The sequence below is a fragment of the Elephas maximus genome, chromosome 2, assembly GCF_024166365.1.
Source record: "Elephas maximus indicus isolate mEleMax1 chromosome 2, mEleMax1 primary haplotype, whole genome shotgun sequence".
In the NCBI taxonomy this organism is placed as follows: domain Eukaryota; kingdom Metazoa; phylum Chordata; class Mammalia; order Proboscidea; family Elephantidae; genus Elephas; species Elephas maximus.
In genome coordinates this window covers 226,133,236-226,139,469 of record NC_064820.1, presented here as the reverse complement: position 1 = coordinate 226,139,469, position 6,234 = coordinate 226,133,236, and positions in this window count along the sequence as shown.

The window sequence follows — 6,234 nt, the reverse complement described above, 5'->3', positions numbered from 1 at the left end:
ATAAAACCGTGTATACACCTTGCTATATACTCCTAGTTGCTTTCCCCCTAATGAGACAGCACATTCCTTCTCTCCACCCTGTGTTTCCACATCCGTTCAGCCAGCTTCTGTCCCCCTCAGCCTTCACATCTCCTCTCCAGACAGGAGCTTTCCACAAAGTTTCATGTGTCTACTTGATTCAAGAAGCCCACTCCTCACCAGCATCGTTTTCTGTCTTATAGTCCAGTCCAATCCCTGCCTGTAAGAGTTGGCTTTGGGAACTGTTCCTGTCTTGGGCTAACAGAAGGTCTGGGTATCATGATCTCCAGGGTATCTCTAGTCTCATTCAGACTATTAAGTCTGGTCTTTTACCAGAATTTGGGTTCTGCATCCCACTGCTCTCCTGCTACCTCAGGGATTCTCTGTTGTACTCTCGGTCATGGCAGTCATCGGTTGTAGCCAGGCACCATCTAGTTCTTCTGGTCTCAGACTGATGTAGTCTTTGATTTATGTGGCCCGTTCTGACTCTTGGGCTCATACTTACCTTGTGTCTTTGGAGCTCTTCAATCTCCTATGCTTCATGTGGGTTGAGACCAATTGTTGCGTCTTAGATGGCCGCTTGCTTGCGTTTAAGACCCCAGACACCACTCTCCAAAATGGGATGCAGAATGTGTTCTTAATAGTTTTTATTATGCCAATTGACCTAGATGTCCCCTGAAACTATGGTCCCCAAACCCTCGCGCCTGCTACACTGGCCTTTGAAGCATTCAGTTTATTCAGGAAACTTCTTTGCTTTTGATATAGTCCAGTTGTGCTGACCTCCCCTGTATTGTGTGTTGTTTTAAGGTATTTCTTAAGTGTTCTTCTCAGATGTCAGAGCCTGTCTATCTGCACTGCTCCTGCAGACAGGCTGTGCCTCAAACTTCCAGGCAGCCATGAGACTGCCAGGAATGAGGCACGGACATCCATGGGCATCAACCCTTCCATGGATGCTACGTGCATCTGTAATTGAGCCACACACACAAGATACTTGCAAAGTGTTGGCAAAGTGAAAGCTATTATTACTATTTGTAGAAAGCAAACAGTAAACAATAAAACAGATTCTCAAAGGGGAAACACTTACCCTTCCCCAAATTACACACGTCCGGGGCCAACACACTGTGGTTCAGGTCAAATGCTGCCTCTGACTACCACCACACTGCCTAGGAAGGCCTGCATGGCTCCCGGGGCTTCTGCTGTGTTGCCGAGCCCTGCTGGACCTTGCCTCACCAGCGGGGAGACCCCTGCACAGGATCTTCAGAGCCTCTGTTACGGGGCTCTTCTGGGCCTCTGCCACTGGCTCTGCCATGCTGCCCAGACCTGCATGGTTCTCTATCTTACTGTCACACTACCTTGGCCCACGCTGCCCAAGTGCCCTTGTGGCTCCCACCATGCTGCCCAGGGGGTAAGGAGTGTTGTACAGAGCTCACTCAGGCCTCTGGCCGTACACAGGCAAGTGTTATAGCTCTTTAGCAGCAGGCAAGCCTCCTGCATGCATGCATTCCACCAGCAAACTCCTGCATGGAGGCACCCAGCTCTCTCTGAGTCGGCAAACCCACTGCAGCTGTCTCTTTCTCCATGGCCAAACAGGCCACTATCTTCCCATCGTCATCATCTGGGTCTAGGAGATTTTCATAGCAGGGATCCCAGGTCCAAAGGACACCCTCCACTCCAGACTCTTTTTGAAGGTAGTGAGGTCTCCTCAAATCTCTGCAGGACTGGCCCTTATGTAAGCCTAGCAGGATGGCAAAATAGACCAATTCCCTAGATGGACCACAAGGGGCTCAATCCTATTGGGTGGATTTTCAAGCCACTATTTGCATAGTAAATTGACCAATCCCTCACAAGATTGTGGCCCAGCTAATCATTTTGTGGGAGCTACAAGACCATGGCTAGAAAGGCCATATAAAAGCAATTCATTGCATTGTATCGGATCTTAACATTGCCTTTAGGCTGGACATTTTTGGGTGGCAAAATATTTGGTGGTGGTGTTGTTGTCGTTAGGTGCCATCGAGTCAGTTCCAACTCATAGAGACCCTATGTACAATAGAACGAAACGCTGCCCAGTCCTGTACCATCCTCACAATCATTGCTATGTTTGAGCCCATTGTTGCCAGCCATTGTGTCAATCCATCTCATTGAGGGTCTTCCTCTTTTTCACTGACCCTGTCCTTCTCCAAGGACTGGTCCCTCCCGATAACATGTCCAAAGTAAGTGAGATGAAATCTCTCCATCCTTGCTCCTAAGGAGCATTCTGGCTGTACTTTTCCAAGACATATTTGTTTGTTATTCTGGCCTTCCATGATATATTCAATACTCTTTGCCAATATCATAATTCAAATGCGTCAGTTCTTCTTCAGTCTTCTTCCCTTCATTGTCCAGCTTTCGCATCCATATGAGACAACTGAAAATGCTATGGCTTGGGTCAGGCACACCTTAGTCATCAAATCACTCATTCCTACATACTTAGGTGGTACAATGGGTTGCGTGAAACTTATCAACAGAGAATAGCTATTCTAAAGGAAAACACTGAAAGATTTCCTCTGTGTAATCAGGTCCAGTTTATTTGTGTCAAGAATTGTGAAGGGTCTGAGATATTATCCTGCTTGCAAGCCTGCCATAATTTCATGGGTACTAGCAGAAGACACAAGACTCCTGGGTTAAAGATAAATAACTTTTTAAAATTTTTATTTTATTGTGTTTTATTCAAACTTTTATATACAAATTATTTTGGGACATTGGTTGCAAATCCCACAATGTGTCAGCAGTCTCCCTCTTTCTCTTTCCACCCAGGGTTCCCTGTGTCCATTGGTCCAGTTTTCCTGTCCCTTCCTGCCTTCTCGTCTTGCCTTTGAGCCAGAGTGGCCCATTTGGTCTCGTATATTTGATTAAGCTAAGAAGCACGTTCCTCATGCGTTGCTGTTTGTTTTATAGGCCTGTCTAACCTTTGGCCGAAAGGTGAACTTCGGGAGTAGCTTCAGCTCTGAGTTAATAGACTGTCTGGGGGCCACAGTCTCGGGGGTTACTCCAGTCTCTGTCAGAACAGTAAGTCTGGTCTCTTTTTGTGCGTTTGAATTTTGTTCCACATTTTTCTCCTGCTCTGTCTGGAGTCCTCTGAAGATATATTACCTTATTACTCGTAGTGTAGGAAGTATCATGAGCATCAGCATGTCTGCGTCATTCCCATTGCCCCTAATCCCTCCCAGCATGACCTGGGTGGGCTCAGATGGATGCCTGCAACACAGTAGGATGCATTTTGGGGCAGGAAACCTGACCTTAGGAACCATGTCTTTTACCTGAGGCATAAAAGATCTTTGCTTGTCTCTTTGCTTCAGAGGGAGACAGCAGGTCTGTCTTCCAAGGTTGTTCACTATACAAACACCCTTGAAAATATAATCCAGAAGAAGGGACTGTTTGGATCACCTCCTGGTCACCCCATTCATTGATGATGGAGGAATTCTGACCTGAGGATTATGGGATAGCTGAAGACATGACAACCAATGCTGGTCAGATAAGATCTACAGCAGTTTATTAGTTACATATATCACAGCCCGGGGGACACCGCACACCAGGGGCTGTGAAAAAGCAGGGCTGTGGAAGGCAGGCTTTATAGTGCCAAGCGGGTTGGGTGCCTCCCGTTTCCTGAGGGAGGATGTGATTGGCTTGTTTGAATAATTTTGTGAGTTGGCAGGGATAGGTATTCAAGGATAAACAGGCACCGTGCCTGGTTTTTCAACTGGGAGGGTTGTTTGGCTAGGGAACCTTATCTTCAGGAACAGAGTGGGAAGGGGAACTTGTGGTTAGGCCTTTGGACGACGTCCTGATTTCACCAGGTGTCAGGGCAGCACATAACCTCGAACCTCAGTTTTAGGTTTTACACCACAAAGACAGTTGTTAGTGTCCCACTCATAAGACATCCAGAAACGTTAAAGTCTCACAGAAAATTGTCGGTATCCTAAATACATCGATTTCAACACCAGGTTATACAGAGGGGGAAAAAAGCATTAATATTTGTTTCTAACATGTTGCACTTATAAATGAAGTAGATATATTTTCTCTATCTTTATTTTTTCCTTCTAAATTCAATTTTAGACAGTTTTAAGATCTCAATACAAGAATAGGCAAACTTTTTCTTAATGGGTGAGAGAGTAATTATTTTAGGTTTTGCGGGCCACGTATTCTCTCTCACAAGTAATCAACTCTGTATTCGTAGTTTGGAAGCAGCCATAGATAACGTGTAAATGAATGTGCATGGCTGTGTGCCAATAACACTTTATTTAAAATACAGGTGACCTGCCCATAGGCCATAGTTTGCCAATCCTTACTCTAAGACATGATTTTTTCCTTGATATTTGGTAACCTGAATAGTTTAAATGTTTTTAATTTTTTTTTAATTAACGCATTTTTTAAAATTTTACTGTGCTTTAGGTGAAAGTTTACAGTGCAGATTAATTTCTTCTTCAAAAATTTATACACAAATAGCTTTGTGACACTAGTTGCAATCCTTGCAGTGTGTCAGCACTCTCTCCTGCTCCCTTTCCACCCCAGTTTTCCTGTCCTTTCCTGCCTCCTTGTCTTTGCTTTTGGGCAGGTGTTACCCATTTGATCTCATATGCTTCATTGAATTGAGAAGCACGTCCCTCAAATGTGTTATTGTTGGTTTTATAGGCCTGTCTGATCTTTGGCTGAAAGGTGGACTTTGGGAGTAGCTTCAGTTCTGAGTTAGCAGGGTATCCGGGGGCCATAATCTTCGGAGTTCCTCTAGCCTCTGTCAGATCAGTGAGTCTGACCTTTTTACGTGAACTTGAATTTTGTTCTACATTTTTCTCCCCCTCTGTCTGGGAAACTCTGTTTATTTTTAAGTTTTCAGGTTGGCCAGGTCACTGCTTGTCTCAGCATGATGTCAAATAAAATAAAACAAAACACCTACTTGGATGCCAAAGAGACATTTAAATGAAATTTAAAGCTTTGACTACCCACCCTAAAGTCTCTTAAAACAGTGCAAAGAGAAATTACATTGCATAGCACATTGGAAAATGTGCTAAAATTTATGTCTGTCCAACTATATACCCCGTATACAGCTCATGAACCAAAACACCAAAACCAAACCTGTTGCCATCAAGTCAATTGTGACTCATAGTGACCCTATAGGACAGAGTAGAACTGCCCCATAGGGTTCCCAAGGAGCAGCTGGTAGATAGCTCATGAAGAATCTCTGATTTCATTCCTTCTCAAACTCTGTGTCAAAATTCTTACCCACCTTGGTTTATTTGTTTATTCCCTCTTCTAGCTTTGACCGAGCTCTTTGTTATATGAATAAATTTATCCTTGGGCTTTGTCGTTTCCACTGGGAATCATCAAATCAATTTTTTGACTCATAGCAACCCCATGTGACAGAATAGAGCTGCCCCATAATGTGTTGTAATCTTTCCAGAGGCAGATTGCCAGGTCTTTCTTCCTCAGAGCCATTGGGTAGGTTTAGACCACCAAACTTTGGGTTAGCAGCTAAATACTTAACAGTTCCACCACCAGGGCACCTTTTTAAAACCCTGGGCTTCAAAAATTTTTATTCTTTACTCACTGTATTGATCAGTTAAAAACAAAACTCTGGAGCATGAAAGGCTGGAAGGGAAATTGAATATGTATGTTGTTTAGCCCTCCTCTTCTACATTTAAGGATTTTAAAGGGAGTAAATTTTGATAATAAAACCACTTTTTCCTATGTAAGTTGTGTAAAAATAAGATATCATCATACTTAGCTTTTAGGAGACTTGGGGAACCCTGGAAAGCATTTAATAAGTCCTCATTCTACCTCCCCTTCTGTAGATGATGGAACAAATCAGTGAAGAGGCTTGCCTTATTTATTTGTATATATCCATATCCAGATATTATTTATGAATTTCAGAAGGTAGTTTGGGTAATGGGCAATACTGGTTGGGGAACTCTTAATCCCCTGAATTTCTGTGATGTCAGTTAAACACTTCTCCACTCAATTCTCTCTCATTAAGAGTCTACTGTGTGCTAGACACTGGGATAGGTTCTAGGACTAGAAAATGAATGAGACACGGGTCTGGCCCTGGATCTTCACCCTATACTTACTTGCTGTCTGATCTGGGCAGCTATGTCACCTATCTAGACTCTAAAATGGGGAAAATAAATTTAGCCCCTTCCCCCCCCAATTTTTTTTTTTTTTTGGATTATTGTAAGGATTAAACAG